The sequence below is a fragment of the Beta vulgaris genome, chromosome 6 (assembly GCF_026745355.1).
Source record: "Beta vulgaris subsp. vulgaris cultivar EL10 chromosome 6, EL10.2, whole genome shotgun sequence".
Lineage (NCBI taxonomy): Eukaryota > Viridiplantae > Streptophyta > Magnoliopsida > Caryophyllales > Amaranthaceae > Beta > Beta vulgaris.
Window position 1 is genome coordinate 24,412,250 of NC_079207.1, and position 19,650 is coordinate 24,431,899.

A 19,650-nucleotide genomic window follows, 5' to 3' on the forward strand; every position below is an offset into this window, starting at 1 on the left:
TGAGGAAGGTTAATCTACACAATGGCCTTCTATGTTCAATGAGAAGTTCTATTCCTACTGAAAGAAGATAATGGAGATATTCATCAAGGCCGAAAAGTACCAGGTATGGAGAGTCATTGAAGTTGGTGATTTCGAAGTCACAACCACTAATGACAAAAATGAGGTAATTCCTAAACCATTCTCTGACAAAGTTTACTCTGAAAAAATGGAAGTGAGTTCTATGGCTGTTAAACTCTTGCATTGTGGACATGGATCTCATCAACATAATAGAATCATAGGATGCAAATCCGCAAAGCAAATATAGGTTTTACTTGAGGTAACCCGTGAAGAACTAATCAAGTCAATTAATCTAAACTTGATTTGCTAATGAATCAATAAGAATTGTTCTCCATTAAGACTAGGAAAGCATATAAGAGATGTTTACTTATTTTAATAACATTATCAATAAGTTAGCTTCTCTTGAAAGTTGATTTCATCAGATGAACAGGTTCAAAAAGTTCTTAGGAGTCTTCCTAAGGATATATGGATGGCTAAGGTCAATGCTTTACAAGAAACAAAAGACTTCACCGAGTTTAACTTGGAACCACTTAATGGATCACATATGACTCATGAGCTACATCCTGATACTGAATATGGTGAAAGCTCTAAGTCTAAATCCATTGCCCTAAAATTTGATGATGAAGATCGCTCTGACTCAGAAGAAGAGGAAGTAGCTTTCATGGTCCAAAAATTTCGAAAGATGTAGAGGAACATGAAGAATGGGAACCTCAAAGGTAAAAGTAAGAAATTTTCTAACAAAGCTTCTTGTCATAAATGTGGTAGTATACATCACTTCATCAAGAAATTGTTTAAAGTGTAATGGGAGCTCACTAATACTTAGTACAATAAGTATGAGAGATAAATAAATGCACTACAAAGTAATTCTTTAATTGTTTATTTGTAAGTACAAATAAGTTACATCTTACTCATATTTATATTATGTAACATGCTAAGTTACATAATGTATTTCCTATTTATCTCTCCTAAAGTTTCTCACATTCTCTGACAAAAAAGTTATACTATTTTATGCTTATTTATCAACTTACTATTATTAGATTTGTTAAGTTTAATTGTTTCAACACTCACCCTTAAACTTTTTACTTTCGTACTAGACCAATTAGATTCTTCATTCTTTGGAAGTCATCAAACTTCAGAGACTTTGTAAAGATATCAGCAAGCTGATCCAATGACTTTACTAATTTCAATTTAATCTCCTTTGTTTCTATACACTGCCTTATAAAGTGGAACCTTGTGTCGATATGTTTGCTTCGATCATGAAACACATGATTTTTTTGCTAAGGCAAAAGATGATTTATTATCGCTCATCATCTCAGCTGGTTCGATTTGTGGCAGCTGTAATTCTTTTCAAAATCTCCTAAGCCAAATTAAGTGACATGCACAAGAAGTTGCAGCAATATATTCGGATCCACATGTGGAGAGAGTAACAATAGGTTGTTTCTTCGAGCTCCAAGAAACAACATTATTTCCTAGCAGAAACACGAAAACTGTCGTGCTTTTTCCATCGTCAATATCTCCAGCAAAATCACTATCACAATATCCCTTTAGAGTGAAACAATCTGAAGCAGAATAGAGCATTCCATGGTCTGTTGTGCCCTTAAAATAGCGAAGAATTCTCTTTGCCGCTTTGAGATGGAAGATCGATGGATTCTCCATGAAGCGACTAACTAACCCGACTGCAAACAATATGTATGGTCAAGTACAAGTTAAATATCGCAAGCTTCCAACCATGATCTTGAACATAGTCGGATTCACTTTCTCTCCATTTATGTCATTCGTTGACAGTTTCAACCCACATTCCATAGGAGTGCAACCTGGGTTCACATTTAGCATATTGAATTTCTTTAATACTTCTTTGGCGTACCCTTCTTTTGAGATGAAGATTCCATGAACATTTTGTATAACTTCAATTCCTAGATAGGACATAGGGACCATACCAGTCATTTCAAATTCACGTGTTATGCTTGTCTTAAAATCTTCGAACAGATGTTCAAGGCATCATCATTTTGTTTCTTCACATAAAGTGCATACTCATGTATGCACCTTGAAAATCCATTATCTTGTAAGTACCTGTCTAGACGACTATTCCATGCTCTTGGTGCTTGCTTAATCCATATAGAGCCGTATTTAGTCGAAGTACTTCATTTTCATGTCCTTTGACTATATAGCCTTCAGGTTGTTCGATGTAGACTTCTTCCTCCAAATATCCATTTAAAAAGGCTGATTTCACATCCATTTGGTGGATCTTCCACTTAAATTGTGCTGCTATTGAAATTGGTAGCATCACCATCTCTAATCGAGCAACTGGTGCAAACACCTCTTCATAATCAATTCCTTTCTTTTGTTTGTAACCTTTAGCCACAAGTCTTGCTTTGTATCTTTTAACATCACCATTAGCATTCTTCTTTATCTTAAACACCCACTTGACTCATATTCTTAGCCACATGTAGTGTTGTTAACTCTCATGTTTCATTTTTTTGATTGGCCTTTATTTCTTCATTTATTGCTTGAGTCCATTCTTTGTATCTATTTGCCATATCAAAATTCATTGGTTCGATATCAGCGAACAAGCAAAATAAAGAAGTATTATCTTCTAGCCTTTCCGTTATTTCATAAAGTTCAGGTAAACTTCTAAATTTCTTTGGTCCTTCACTCGAACTAGCATATCCTCCACTCAAATTTGATGAAGATGATGATGTATTCGAAGATGCTTGGCAATAGACTAGTTGGAAGTGTCTCCAAAATCTAGTTACCCGAATTTTCTTCCTTGAAGTAAGGAAGAAAGTTATATGAATCTTCTTCTTCCTCAATATTCCAATCCCATGTCCCATCTTCATCAAATTCTACATCTCTAATAATCACTGTTCTATTGGTATTTGGATTATACAACTTATAGCCCTTAGATTTTTCATCAGAACCAATAAGAAGTAATTTTTCACTCATATCATCGAGCTTGGTCCGTTCTTGCTTATGAATATGTGCGTACGCAATTGATCCAAATACTCGAAAATGGGATACATTTGGCTTCCATCCACTCCAAGCTTCTTGAGGCGTTACATTCTTAAACTTTTAGTAGTAGACCGATTTGACAGGTAAATTGCATATTCAACTGCTTCAGTCCAAAATTCCTTTTGCATTCTCTTATTTTTTAACATGGATTTGGCCATATTGAGAATGGTTCTATTCTTCATTTCTGCTACATCATTTTGTTGTGGTGTTCTTGGAACTGTGAGTGGTCGTTGTATTCCATGTTCTTCACAATACTTATTGATTTCATTAGAAGTAAACTCACCACCTATGTCCGTTCTCAAAGCTTTGATTTCGTGTCCAGTATCTTTCTCCACCAATGCCTTGAACATCTTAAAATTATCAAACTCTTCTAATTTATTCTTCAAAAAATACACCCATGTCTTCCTTTCTATAATCGTCAATGAAAAGAATAAAGTAAGAACTTTTACCAAGTGGTGTGGGATTGATCGGGCCAGATATGTCTGAGTGCACTAACTTAAGTGGCTTCGTAGCTCTTGAAATTTTTTGTTTGGGGGAATGGCTTTCTTGAGTGCTTTCCAAGAAAACATGCTTTACAAAGTTAATTAGGATGGTTAATCCGGTGCAATCCTTTTACCGTTTTCTTATGTTCTAACTCTCTTAGTCCTTCAAAATTAAGGTGACTAAATCTCATATTCCACCTCCAAGAACGATCTGCAGCACATGTTTTCAAGCACATTAGTCCAACCATTTTTAGGTTTATTAAGAACATTCTATTTCTCCTCATAGAAACAACTGCTATAAGGTTAGAGTTTCTATCATGAAGCCATAATTTTTGTCCTTCCATTGTAATCTTGCACCCATTAATTTCCAAAAGTTGTCCCACACTCAAGATGTTACTTCTCAGATTATGAATACAATAAACATCTGGAATTAACTTATGACTAGAATCTTTTAATTCTATTAGGATTGTACCTTTCCTTCAATTGATACCTTTGAACCATCGCCAAAGGTCAAATTTCCTGCCACAGTTGTATCAAGATCAAAAAAAAATTGTTTTATCTCCCGTCATGTGATTGCTTGCTCCATTATCTAGATACCACGTTCAATTATCATCTCTCATATCCTCCACTTTGAGAGCTAATAACATGGTTGCTTCTTCCTCCTTATCTTCAATCAGATTTGTTTCTTCATCAACATTTTTTATTAAACCATCCCGTGAATAATGTCCCTATTTTCCAAAATTGTAGCATCAACATTAGCTTTATTAGTGTCCTTTCGAAAATGATTTACTCCTCTTCCTCGTCCACTATCTCTGGTAGAAGATTCGCCTCTATAAAATTAATGTGAAATATGGTCATCTCCCCCGCGTCCTTGGGGAGCTTGGCCATGTCCATTTCCTAGAGTACGTCCCCGATAGTTGCCTCTTCCACGTGATTGAAAACTTTATTTATAATGTGTATCTCCTTTAAAAGAGATTTTTGCTTACAACTCCTGTTGATCATCATCCTTTTTTGTTGTCTTCAATATTCTTTGTTCATGGGATTGAAGGGACCTACTTAACTCATCAATCGGCATAGATTCCGAGTCCTTATTCGAATATTCAATAGCAACCACTACTACATGGTTGAAATTGTAATAAAGAGAAGATAGTATTTTCTTAACAACTCGACAATCTTGCATGGATTCACCAAGTCTTTTCATTTGGTTTACAACATTCAAAACTCTTCCAAAATAATTTAAGATGGGTTCTTTATCCAACATCTCAAAATTTTCAAATTCTCCTCTTAAAGTTTGAAGACAAACCTTTTTCACTCTACTTACTCCTTCAAAACAATTTTGAAGAGTATCCCAAGCTTGTTTGAAACTTGTTGCATTTGCAACTTTATCAAACATGTCATCATCCAATCCTTAATGAATGACCATAAGTGCATTTTTATCCTTTTTCCTCTCATTTTACAAAGCTTCCTTTTGGCTTTCATTCAACGCGGTTGCAACATCAGGTTCCGTATAACCTTTCTCGACAATTTCTCAGAACCCTTGTGCTCCAAGAATTGTTTTCATCCTATGAGACCGCTTATCATAATTTGGTATTACTGCCGCTTATCCTATGAGACCGTATAACCTTCAAATAGTTATCAAATCAGTTTCTTGTTTGTTGAATAAGGTATTAAGCAAAGATAAGTTGGTATTACTAGATGTTCTTTATTACTACTTGATGTTAAATTAAAGACAACATATAAGGATAGAAAATTGTGATTGTTGTCTGCTGAGTAAGTTACATAATTGGAATTGGATCAATAAAGGTAGTTAGTTTGATGAAGGACGAAATTGGAATGATATGAGTCAGTAAGAGGTAGTTCAAATATCTTTAGTTTTCATGTTGATAGAAAGTTACCAATAAGTGTGGTAGTAATTCAGGTTCATGATTGTATTATAAGTTAATGAATAGTAATTAAGAGGTGTATGATACTCATATGTTTAATTAGTCAAGAACCACTGATCTAGTCCTTGAGAAAGAACAAATTCTATTACTTTACTTAAGTAAAGGGAGGAAAAGGATTACATAATCATGTTAATAACATGGAGTTAATCTCGAGTAGTTTTGTAATTCATAAGTCCATTAGTGAAGTTTATATGTAAATATATCTGGATTAACGTGATGGAGAAACACCTCACAAATGGATTAATAAAGTAGTTAGAACACCTATTTAGAGTTACTAAAAGGGAATGCGGATGCTCATTTCCTTTAGTAATACTTACTAAGTAAATCTAGTAGTTTAGTAAACTACTTTTATTTGGTTAATGTTCTAAAGTATATTATTAGCTACTTCTTTGTTAAATGATTAAGCGTGGAGTTAGTTAGAGTCAACTTGTGAGAGACTCACTTGAATTGACTCCGAAATAAAAGATGCGAGTTGGTTAGAGCTAGAAATAGTTTTGTTAAAGATTAACTAATTATCGCTAACAATGAGGATAATGGAGATAGTTTAATAAATTGTGGCCTAGACTACGAAGGTCGTGTTTCTAAAAAAGGGAGTTGGTTTGATAACTATAAATAGAGTACTATAAATGAATTAGTACGTGACTTTTTGTAGATAAGTGAGTACAAGGGTAATGATTACTTTAAAGAAGCTTTAGTTATTTGACTCAATTGTTCCGTAACTAGGAAAGTAATGGACTCATCAATACAGGTGTGAGTATGGTTCCTAGATAGGTTCATTGTTGATCACGTTAATTAGAATTTAGCTTTCTACGTGAGATAATATGCCTCTCGCTTCATTGATATAGTAGCCATTATACTTTTTAGCCACAAAAGAAGGCCCTTTTGATAACTATTTGACATGGTCTGAGACTTCTCAACCTTTGTTAACTTTAATGCATGTTTCTTTAAACCAATCTTTGAAATTCTTACTTTGGCTTTGAGAACTATCCCATTTTATTTTCCTATAGCTGCCCACAGATTCTTTGTGCTCACTGTGATGCAAAAAAGAAAAAAAACAATCAGTAACATTTAGTTTTAAAATAGAAATCAAATAACCAAAGGGAAATGTGTGCTAGTCTTATTTAATGTATCTCTCAACTTCCTCACAATGCAACTGAATAATAACCCATATTAATCTGCTTGAATCCATGTGATCTGATTAATCATAAAGCCAACATGTTTCTTATTAGAAGTTTTTCCTCTTGCCTTGATAGGATGTCCTAGCTTTGGAAGAAATTCTTATGAGATAGTAGGCTGAGTGACATGTGTAGATGGACCTTTTGCTTCATCAATGTCGAGCCACAAATCAAGCACATTCTTTAGCCTAGAAGGCTTCAACCATTGAAGCTTCCGGACGTCCCTTGTTTCGAGCATCTTACTTCAATTCCTGAAGATACCTCTCAATGGCATTCATGCACCTTAATGCAAATTGTTCATCAATCTTGATTTCTTCTACTAGGTGAACCGTCAAATGAACCATTATATTAAAAAAAGCTGGTGGAAAAATCACCTCAAATTAACAAAGTGTTTCAACTATATCAAAATGGATATTGTCGAGATCTCGAGGGTAAATTACTTTTTTCCATATGCATTTGAAAAAATTAGACAACCTTATCACAAGAGTTGCAAATTCTTTATTTTTAAGGTTGTCTTCGCAGCGACGGGGAGCAAATATTGCATCATAAAATGGGCATCATGGCTCTTGTATCCCGTGATTTTTCGTTCATTAACTTGCACGCATCGAGTTATATTTAAGGCATGACCTTGTGGTAGCTTTGCGTTCTTGATGGTTTGACAGAACAAACTCTTTTCATCAGCACTTATCCAAAACCGTGAAGTTGGAATCGCTTCACTTCCATCTTCTAGTTCTTTAATCTCAAGCTCTGACACCCAAGATTTTTCTTATCTCGAAGGACTTCCAAATCTCAAGGGGCAGCTACACGATCTTTTGAATTTTCGGGAATGGCTAACAAAGACCCAACAACATTATTTAACACATTTTTCGATATGCATCGCGTCCAAATTATGGCGATTTAAGAACAATTCTTCTAATAAGGTAACTTATAAAGTATGAACAATTTTGTCCAAGGATTAGGATCATCTTCCTCTTGTCTCGTTTTTTGTTGCGTTTTTTTCAAATTCATTTGGAAAATCATGTAATAGCTCCTCAATCTTAATTACTGTCAAGCGAACATGTGCATTTTTTTTCTCAATTTTTCCATTAAATTCCCTTTTTATTATGACGCCACGGGTAGTTTGGAAACAAAAACATGCAATGACACGTGTAGCAATTCTTGCAACTATATGCCATCCATTCATAATCTATTTCATAATGACAATAAGGACACGCTGTTTTTCCATTTGTGCTCCAGCCAACAAAGCTACATGCATGCCAAACCTTGTAGTTGTTGAAGCATCGTATGTTTCATGCCAAACTCCCACAAATTAATGAGATCTTTTATAAGTGGTTGTAAATAGACATCAATATCATTTCCAGGAGACGAAGGGCCAGAAATAACTAAGGACAACATTAATAACTCAGACTTTGTACCCAACCATGGAGGCATGCTATAATTAATCCAAATAACTGGCCATGTACTATGCATAATGCTTATCATATTAAATGGGCTAAAACCATCAGTGGCTAATGCAAGCCTCACATTACAAGGCTCTTTAGCAAACTTTGGATACAACTTGTCAAAAAAATTCCAAGCTTCACCATCCACCAAATATTACAAAAGATCGTCGTCTTCACGCCCAGTTGCATGCCATTTCATGTAAGTTGCAGTTTCGACACATATATATAATCTTTGCAACCTCTTCTTAATTGGAAAGCACCTTAAAATTTTTGTTGGAATTCTATGAACTTTTTCACTTACCTCGTCATCATGATCATTTTCTTTCAATTTTCCACCTTGAGACATGCATTTTCCTCCCAATATAACATGTAATCATTGGGACATGCATCGATCATTTTATAATCCAAACCTAACACTTTTAGTACTTTCTTTGCTTTATTCAAGGATGTTGGCAATACCGCATCATCTGGTAGCACTTCCTTAAATAATCCTAGCAACGCAACAAATTCAATATCGCTTAACTTATGAGTACACTTCACTAGTAGAATAAATGCTTATTGTTGCGGTCATTAAATGGCCTATTGCGGCGGTTTTGGCCGCGCATCAATTTAGGGGGCAGCAATAGGTAATTAATATATTGTTGCGGTTGAAAACCGCAACAATATTTGAACATATTGGTGCGGTTTCTACTCAAAACTGCAGTAATATGTATTTTTTTAATATTAAATATACAGATCTATTGCTGCAGTTTCTTCTCGAAACCGCAGCAATAGACGTAGAGCAGGTAAATTTTTTTTTTTTCATTTCTCTAGACGTAAATTTTTTATTATTATAATATAAACATAGTTACAACAATCCACTATTACAAACCTGTGAAAAACAAACTAAAAAAATTAAAAAACTGAAATGAAAAGACTAAGAAACAAATTAAAACTAAAAAACTAAGAAACTGAAATGTAAAGAAACTGAAAAAAAAAAACAAAATCTGGTTGAGATTATTTAAAGAAAATACAAGGTTAAATTACTTAAATAGTTAAATATATTGATATCTTCAGATGCCTTCAAACCGTAGATACCTTCAAACCGCAGATGGGTTTAGATTCAAAGATGGAGTTTGAGAAAAACCAATTCAGAAATTGCAGAACCCAGTAGAAATAAGAGAGAGAGAAGAGGGAGATACAAGAGAGAAATGGAAGTTGTAAAGGCAGAAAAGGAAGAGGAGACCGATTGTGGAGGTTCAACTTTAATAGCGCCGGAGGAAGGAGTTTGAGCGTGAGAGAGGGAGGAAGGAAGAATGAGCGTGAGAGAGGGATGAGGAGGCGTGAGTGAGGAAGGAAGTGAGAGGGAATGAAGAAAACCTAGCTGGGTTATTTTAATTTAAGAAACAGCGCTTATCTTTCTCTCACCTTATAAAGAAACCCTCGTTAGATTATTTTATTAATTTAAGCCTCTATTGCTTCGATTTCTCCACAAACCGCAGCAATATGTTTAAATATTATTAAAAAATAATATTTTAATATATTGTTGCGGTTTCGAGCCGAAACTGCAGCAATAGATTTGGTCAAATTGTAGTCAACCACATTTGAAATTTATTTATGTTGAGACATATTGCTGTGGTTTTGGCTAGAAACCGCAACAATATAACTATTTTATATTTTACATTTTTATTCACATGATTTATTGTTGTGTATGGGTAAAACCGCAGCAATACCACCGCAGCAATAAACAATTATTCTACTAGTGTTGGTCTATATAAAGGCGAATTGTAATGGCAAGTCTAGAAATTTTTTTACAATCTAGACACAGTTCTTGTTAGCCTTATTCTATTAGGTTTAAAAACTTTTTCGCCTCTTCATTTGGCCCTTCCCTCAATGTGTCATGCAACAACTCTTTCTATACAATCATTCATGATTAATGGTTCATCGTGTTCAAGCCCATCAATTTCTGTTTTGACGGCCATGCTTCCTAACATAGAAAATTTATCGCTTCTTGGTACAAAACCATGGCAAATAATATGAGCTTTGACGTCATTCCGACCATACAAATATCGATAATAACAGATACAACATGCGCATCTAATTTGGTTTCCTTGAGACCTTGTAACAAAGGCTTTTTCGATGTATTCATCCGTTCCTTTTTCATATACATGACTCCATCTAGGAAATTCCCACCATCCCTTATTTCCATTACCCATCTCCTAAAAGTAAGGACTATAAGATTTCCTGTAATCATAGGTCATATGAACAAGCATATTCCGTAATCATAGGTCATAGAAACAAATATAAAAAGAAATGTAATACGAGACCGAGTATTGATATGATCGAATTTAGATACAAAATTAAACAATCATTCAATATTGTGCATGTTATAATTTTAGATTATGCTATGTGTTACAAACGGACAAACCCCCCAATAAGAACGTATTCTTCTCTAATAATGAATGCAAATATGCGAAGCATAAATGGTGATATAATATTGTAAATTGAGTTGCAAAATGGTGATATAAAGGAAATCTTAACTATCATATATATTATAAATAACACTAGTGGAAAAAACCTTATATGTCACTTAGTAACAAATGTGATTTTTGTAAAATCGCATCCGAAAGTATACGTTAAAAATGGGAAGGAATGTTGAGGACCACATCAGATTAAATAATCTGATGCGGTTTATTTAAAATCTGATGCGATTTAGTGGACCGCATCAGATTTTTGTTATTTTTCGCTCAAAACCCACATTTGCAGCCTATTGGACCAGCACGCGAAACATTACGAACGAGCACGCGAACAAATTACGGCCCAACACGCGAACAAATATGACTCAAACTCTCCCTCTCCTCCCTCATAACCCCAATCACCACTCTCAGACCCAAACCTAATTTTTCGCCTCTCCCCTCTCTCTCCTTTCTACTCTCTACTCCTCTTCATCCACGTCGTCTCCTCCTACTCTCTACTCTTTCCTCATTCCTCTCTACTATCATGCATCCCTAATTAAGAGTGAAATGAAGAACAAATATGAACGAAGATGAATGAAGAACAAAGAAATGAAGAGCCAAAATGGGTAATGATGAAGAAACGAAGAATGAAATGAAGAGTGAAACGAAGAATTGAAGAATGAAAGTGGTTCGTTTGAGTTTTGACGGGATTTTATTTTTGTCTTTTTTCTTTGTTTTTTTGTTTTGTTTTTTACAGAATTTTTCGGTTTTTTTATTTTTTTTACCAAATTTTTTCGTTTTTCTTTTACGAGATTTTATTCGTTTTTCTTTTACAAGATTTCTTCATTTTTTGTTTCTTTTTACTAGTTTCTTCGTTTTTTCCTTTGAGTTTTTTTTCGTTTCGATTTTTTGGTTTAAGGCTCTTAATTTTTTCGTTTTTTTTATCTAAATTTCACAGATTTTCATTTTATCTCAAACATATACAACAATTTCGGATTTTTTGGAATGGATAATCTTCCAATTTCCAATTTCGACATGATTTCAGTGAAGATTTTGGTTTGCATGTTGATTATTTGTCAAAGATTGCAAATTTATGCCAAGAAATACCTCAAATATGGGTTGCATGTCATAGAATTAAAAATTGGAGATGGTTTGCTTCACTAATTCTCGAAATTAGGTAATTTCTCATATATAGTTTTGTTTTACAAGTGTCTTATTAATAATCTATAACAATAATATAAAATAACAAAAAAATTGGACATTATATACGAAAGAATAAAAAGTGATGATTACAAAATAAGCACTTTATACAACTGACCATTTTTTTACAAATTCTTTAAAAAATATCATATTTTTAATTATCCGAAATACCTACTATATATTTTAGGAACATCAGTTGCTTTGCATGTTATAATCTTGGCATTCAATTTTTGATTGTTTAAATTGCATAGAATTAGTAATAAATATATATGGGTTGGTTTGATATTTATGGATTTAAGGTATGTTTTTTTAGTGTTTTTTTTATCTATTTTTGTTGCTTATAATAATAAAAAATTGTCCATTATATAAATTAACTGATTTTTTTTTTTGCAATTTCAGATTCAAATTTATTAATTTACAATCATACGAAATACATGATATACTTAAAAACAAATTCTTTGCATGTTAAGAATCTGATAAAGATCTAACCTTTTTTTAGTTGCATGGAATAAGTAACAAAATAAAAGGCTTTGTTTGATTTTTAACGACTAAGTTAAATTTTTATTTATTTTTTTATCTTTTTTTTTTCTTATAAATGATAATATTTTAAAGTTTAAACAATTCACTTACTATTTAATCACTCTGTAAATAATAAGTTTATTTTATGAATTTTTGATTATTTTACATAATTTGCAAAAATGTTTACAATTATATAATGGAAAGTTTCATGTTTACATATATGCAGATTTTACATACATTTAATTATATTTATTATATAATGGAAATTTTCATGTTTACATATGTACAGATTTTATAAACATTTTTTTGTTATCTGTTATATTTTAAAAGAAAATTGTAAAATTGATAATGCTCAAATTTTTGTTTTGTGTAAATTATACGAATTTCCTATTTATTTCATCGTCTGATTTTTTTTTAATATTCTTGTTTAATTTGTGAACAGATCTACAAATTTTTTGGCTTGCATGTAAACAATTAAGCAAAAAAAAAATCATTTCATTCCTTAAAAATCATTCAAAGTATACATGGTAAAATTTGTTACAATTTCCTTTGGCAAATTTGTGCATATTTATTAAATTATAATAATCCAAATAAATGTTATATTTACAACAAATAAATTTTTTTGAAATTTATGTATATAATAAAGCTATACATTTTTTCAGTTGCATGTAACAAATAACAAAAAAAAAATCTTTTATTTGATATTTAACGATTCATAATAATATAATCTATTGTTTTATCTTTATTCTTTTTGCTTATAAATTATATAATCAAACTATTTGCATGCATAAGATTATAGTTGATTTGGGTTTGAAAATATAAGTAGTTTGATGTTTTTCCTTGTATTAAATTTTTTATAACAAAAAATTCTAAGATTTTACTATTATATACTCCCTCCATTTCATTTTAATTGTTACACTTTGACCCTCGTTTGTGATTTATACGTGAATAAAAATATAGTCATGTGCGATCTTGTTAGATTCGTCTTATTATGTATTTTATTAATATGTACTTTTTATAATTTTTACAAATACAAAACTAGAGATATATATCGTCAAAGTTTTGCATTGGCATGCGTAAAAAGTGTAAGTGTGTAGATTAAAATGAAACGAAGGAGTACATGTCTATTTTTGTTTTCTGTTTTAATATACATAATTGAACAGATCTAATATTTTGCTCGCATGCAAAAAATTAAGCCAACAAATAAAACCTTCCCTTGCTTCCTTCAATGCCATTCGAATTAAGGTATATTTTTTTATTCTTTTTTTGTTAAATATTTTATATTGAATATGTACAACTTATATAAAATTCTGAAAAATTTTATTCTATTTATTGATCATTATTTTTTTTGCTTATAAATGATAAAATTGAAAAGGTAACCATTTCACCGCCTTTATAATAACTACATAAAAAGTAATTTTAGTTTATTTTTTTTTTACTATCTATAAGTTGCATGGAACAACTGACAAAAATAAATGGATTTGTTTGATTTAAAATAGATTAAGTTAAGATTTTCTAGTATTTACTGAATTTTGTTATCACTCCTAAATAAGGTCTTCATTTTATTAATTTTACGAACATTTGCTATCACTGATTTTATAATCACTACATGAAAAATTATTATTTTTTGACATTTCTGTTTCACCTTACCAATTATATTGAAAGAACTTCGATATTTATAGATGTTCAGATTGCTTGTTGCACTACATTTTATATATTATTTGTTATAATTTTTTTTGGTTATAAGTTAAAACATATTATACTACCTCTATTTTCTAAAGATCTTCCTTGTTAACTGTTACTACATATACCAATGAGAATCAAGTTGTGTGGGATGTGTGGTGGGTAAAGTAGGAGAGAGAAAGGGGTTACGATAAATAAACAAATAAAAAGGAGTTAAAGTAGGAGAGAGAAAGGGAGTAAAATTGAATTAATAATGTAATGGTGGACCATATGATAGGGACATGAGAGGGTAAAAAGGGGAAAAAATTCCAAATAAGGAATAAAGTAAAAGAGGAAAGATCTTTTTTAAACGCACTTAAACGGAAAGAGGGAAGATCTATAGGAAACGGAGGGAGTATCAACATATACTATTCGATTATATTATCTAATATAATGTAGTTGAGAAATTCAATTATCGAAGTGCAGTTAAATTGGTACATGAATGTTATAATAGAAAAAAAATTATTTACAGGATAATTATTCATATGTGTGCTCTATATTTTTTTTTTGCAAGAAACAACTCAACAAAAAATATTATATCTGATATGAACTTAGTATAATTTATGTAAGTTGTTGTAGATAATATACTTATAACTTTTTTTTTCTTATATAAAATAACATATTACTTTAAAGTTATATTTTAGACGTTTACAATTTATACAATTCATATTCAATATACACATATAATAACATAAATTAGGTTAACAATATAGAGAGCAAGTTAATGTTTGTTGATTGTTGATTGAAATACTGACTTTATGTTTTGATTGATGTTATTTAAATAAACATACATACGATATGTGTTCAAAATGAAGCAAATAACCAAACATGTTATTTTGTGTTCCTCTTTTTTCAATATAACTGATGCTTAGGATAATTTGGAAACTTGTCTAAATTTAAAATTAACTTTAAATGGATAATCATAGTCGCATTATACACCTTGTATATTATACCTTGCTATACACATATAATAAGAAAATTCTTGTAAAAAAGTTACCATTCTTGTAAAAACGACATTATGAAATATAAACGATATAAAATGTTTTCATAAAATTATGATTTCCACATCAAACTTCTGCCTACTACTCCCTCTGTTTCCTATAGATCTTCCTTGTTACTGTTACTATTACTACGGATACCAATGAGAATCAAGTTGTGTGGGAGTGTGGGGTAGGTAAAGTAGGAGAGAAAAAGGGGTTAATATAAATAAACAAATAAAAATGGGTTAAAGTAGGAGAGAGAAAGGAAGTAAATTGAATTAATAATGTAATGGTGGACCATATGATAGGGACATGAGAGGGTATAAGGGGAAAAAAATTCCAAATAAGGAATAAAGTAAAAGAGGGAAGATCTTTTGGAAACACACTTAAACGGAAAGAGGGAAGATCTTTAGGAAACGGATGGAGTAATTACTATATTTATTATTGTTATTACATTATCCACACATATACAAAATAGTAGCAAAAATGTATATGAAATGAAATACCATTAGAGATGTCGACTAGAGCACTTCTTTGAGAAATACAACTTAGATTTCTTTGAGAATGTATATGTTGTTCTTGTTCAGTGTGGACTTTATCTAAACAAATAAATATAAGCTCATGTTAGATGTAGAATAATGTCCTCTACATAAAAGTAGTACTATTATTGTAGTTTATAAAATATGCAACTATCAAGTATAATAAGAAAAAACGAAATATATTTACCATGTATTATTCTTTGATTTTTTTTACGCTTTTGATGTAATATGTACTTCCTGTTTTCTCTAGCTACTTTGTAATTGTCCTTTTGAGTAGTCCCTCTAGTCTATATGATTGATATATCTACTTTCTGATTTCCTTCCACTTGTTTTCCAAATCTTGTTACAATTTTATAATTAATTAGTTATATAATGACAAATTGCTATTAGGAAAATAATAAAAAATATATTACCATTTCAAATATCGCTCATAGGAGGGCATTGACTTGTTAATAGATCTCGACTCCTTGTCAACAAAGTGGAGCATTGTGTTTTACTTGACCCTGTTAAGAAATTGTATTTTTATAAACAATAGCATCATATATATTACGGTTTTTTCACCAAATACCCCTGACAAAAATATTTATTCACCAAATACACCAACTTTTTTCAAAATTCACCCGATACCCCTAACTTTTAAAAACATTCACCAGATAACCTAAAATTTTAAAAATAATGACAAATAATGCCCTTAATGACTAACGGCGGTTAACTTCGTTAGTCATTAGTGTTAATTAACCCTAAAAAACTCTAATAAACCTAAAAAAACCCTAAAAAACCTTACTAACCTAACACCCACTCTCTCTCCCCTAAGCCACCAACCCCAACAACCCCAGCCCCACTACCCAGCCCGCCCTCCCATTCCCCGCCAGTCGAACCACTCCCCTTCACTGTCACCACCACCACTCGCGAAATTGAGTCACTTCCACCACCAAAATTGAGCCACCACCGCCGAAATTCGAGCCACCATCCTTCAAAATCAAGCCACCGACATTCGAATTGAGCCGCCGACCTTCGAAATCAAGTCGCTGTCCTTTCAAATTGAGCCACTAACCTTTAAGCATAAGAAATCGAATCGCCAGGTTTCGAGTGCTCAGTTCGTCGTGGCTTCGAATGGGTTGGTTTGGGTGGTTTAATTTTGGGTTTGTGGCTTCGAATGTCCAATTGGGTTTGAATGGGTTCTGGGTTCGATTGATGCATTCGAAGGGGTTTGTTTCTGGGTTCGATTGGTGCGTTCGGTTGGTGGTTGGGTGGGTCTGGTGGTTGCGATAGTTCTCGTTGGTTGTTGGTGGCTGGGTGGTTCTGGTGGCGGCAGCGATGGTTGCAGGAGAAGGGGAAGGGGCTGCGGGGGGTGGGAAAGGGGGAGGGGGTGTTGCGGCAGTTGCAGGGGAAGGGGGCTGCAGGGGGTGGGGAAAAGGGGAGGGGGTGGTGCGGGGGTGGGTGGGTGTGGTGGGGGGAAGAGGTGGGGTGGGGGAGGTGGGTGGGTGGTGGGTGGGTGGTGGGGGAGGGGTGGTGGGTTAGGGTTAGTTAGGGTTAATTAGGTTGACTTAGGGCTAATTAGTTTGACTTAGGGCAAACTTGTAAATAAACACTAACGGTGACTAACGTCCGTCAACTTTTGGGGTATCTGGTGAATTGTTTAAAAGTTAGGGGTCTGGTGAATTTTGAAAAAAGGTGGGGTATTTGGTGAATAAATTTTTTTGTCTGGGGTATTTGGTGAAAAAACCATATATATTATTCTACATATAAGGTAATATATGAATTAGTATAAAATAATTAACATGCGTATATAGTATTTATTCTATGTGCAAGTTATTATTTCATGAGTTTATTATTGTTTTACAATATTTTGAAGTTTTATTACTAAGACCTTAATATTATACATTTTTCATGTCAAATTGCAATAAGTACAAATCAAAAAACTCTCAAGTTATTCAGCCAGAAAAATATTTTGCGCATATTTAAGGTGAGCATCTACATTCTTATATATTATACTCATTTAATATAATGTTTTATAGATTTAGAAAATGTCCAACTAAATCGTTTAAAATAAGTTTTAAATGTTCAACTTTGATATTCCACCTAAAGATTATATGTTTATTGTACTAATTAGTTATTGTAATTTGTTTTATATAAGTTGGAATGTAATAATTTTATTCATTGTATTTATTCGAAATTACACTAGTAGAAAAAAGCCTACTTGCTGCGGTTAAAAAGTGCCCTATTGCTGCGGAATAGGGCGCGCAGCAATTGAGGGCGCAGCAATAGGTATTAATTATATTGCTGCGGTTTTAAACCGCAGCAATATATAGAAATATTGCTGCGGTTTTGAGGCCAAACCGCAGCAATATATTATTTTTTTTTATCAAATTCACAAGACATATTGCTGCGGTTTTCGTGATAAAACCGCAGCAATAGGTAGTAGTACAAGTAAAAAAATTTTTTTTTTTTTTTTCATTTTGTCATCAAATTTAAAAGACAACAAGACTAAAAGAAAAGAAAACACTACTGATTAAAACTAATGACAAAAAAATATTATACAAAATTCAAAAATATAAATTGAATATATTATTACAAATAGGTAGGGCACTAGAACATAGTATAAAAAAATAAAAAATATAATAAAAAAACAACTAACTGATTCATTACAAAAAATATAATAAAAACGAAAAATACACTAAGAAGAAATAAATAACTGATCAAAAAAAAAATAAAGAAAAAAACTAAATCAAAAAAATCTACCCACACATTGAAACCGAAAAAAATCAAAACAAAAATCCTAAAACCAAAAATCTACTCAATACAACGCTTAAAAACGAAAAAAAAGCTAAAAAACAAAAAAAAATAAAGAAAAAACTAAAACAAAAAATCTACCCACATCTGAAAACGAAAAAATTCAAAACAAAAATCCTAAAATCAAAAATCTACTTACAAAGTTACAACGCTTAAATCGAAAAAAAAAGGAAACGAAAACAAAAAAGAACAAAATAGATCGAACGGCCGACGAAGATGAACGTCTGTCGAAGGTCTGCGAACGACGAAGGTCTGCGAGCAACGACGAAGACTCCGCGAACGACGACGAAGACTCCGCGAACGACGACGAAGACTCGGCGAACGACGACGAAGACTCGGCGAACGACGACGAAGACTCGGCGGACGACGAAGGCTCGGCGAACGACGAAGTTCTGCGAACGAGGAAGAATGGTTTCGAGCAACGAAGAATGGTTTCCGAGCGACGAACGTTGGTCGTGGTTGTCACCGGCGAGTTATTAGGGTTCAGGTGAGAAGGAATTGAGTGAGGGAGTTGGGGAAGGAGATGAAGCGTCCGTGTTGGTGAGAGAGGAAGGAGAAAGTGAAGAGAGAGAGAGATAGGAGATGAAACGGCGTGAGAGGAAGAGGAGAGAGAGAGGCAGTTTATTTAGGGTTTAGTGAGAGGGTGTTGTATTAGATAGCCTTATATAATATTGGATTTTATATTGCTGCGGTTTATTTATGGAAACCGCAGCAATACATTAAAATATTAATATTTTAATGTATTGCTGCGGTTTCCTTATACAACCGCAGCAATATAGCTGTAGTCGATTAAATTTGAAAATTTGTCCCGTTATTATCTATTGCTGCGGTTTTGGGTGGGAACCGCAGCAATATTGTCAATTTCTATTTTTTCTTTTTTTTTGCGTGTTATATTGCTGCGTATAGGTAAAACCGCAGCAATATCACCGCAGCAAATAGCATTTATTCTACTAGTGTTAGGTGGAATACCAAATTGAATATAAAGAAAGCTTATAAAACGATTTGAGCACAACATACCTATATGATCTCCATTTTGTTTTGAATCTCCTGCCCTTTTCACATATTTCCTTTTTGCTAGGTTTGGATGCTCATTTTTCTTAGCCATCTCGTATTTCAAAGTAGTTCGAAATATTTAGACAAAAAATACTCTAAGTATATTCATATGTTTTTTAAGGAATATTAGCAACCATTTGGTGTTGGTAGCAATACATAGTATTTACGTAATTGGACAATATATCTATTTTTGAATAGAAAATATGAAAAACTTGATTGTAGGCTTAATTTAAGTTGTCACATATTATATAGCAATAATTAGGGTAAATTATGATTTATGCCATTACAAAATATATTTTGT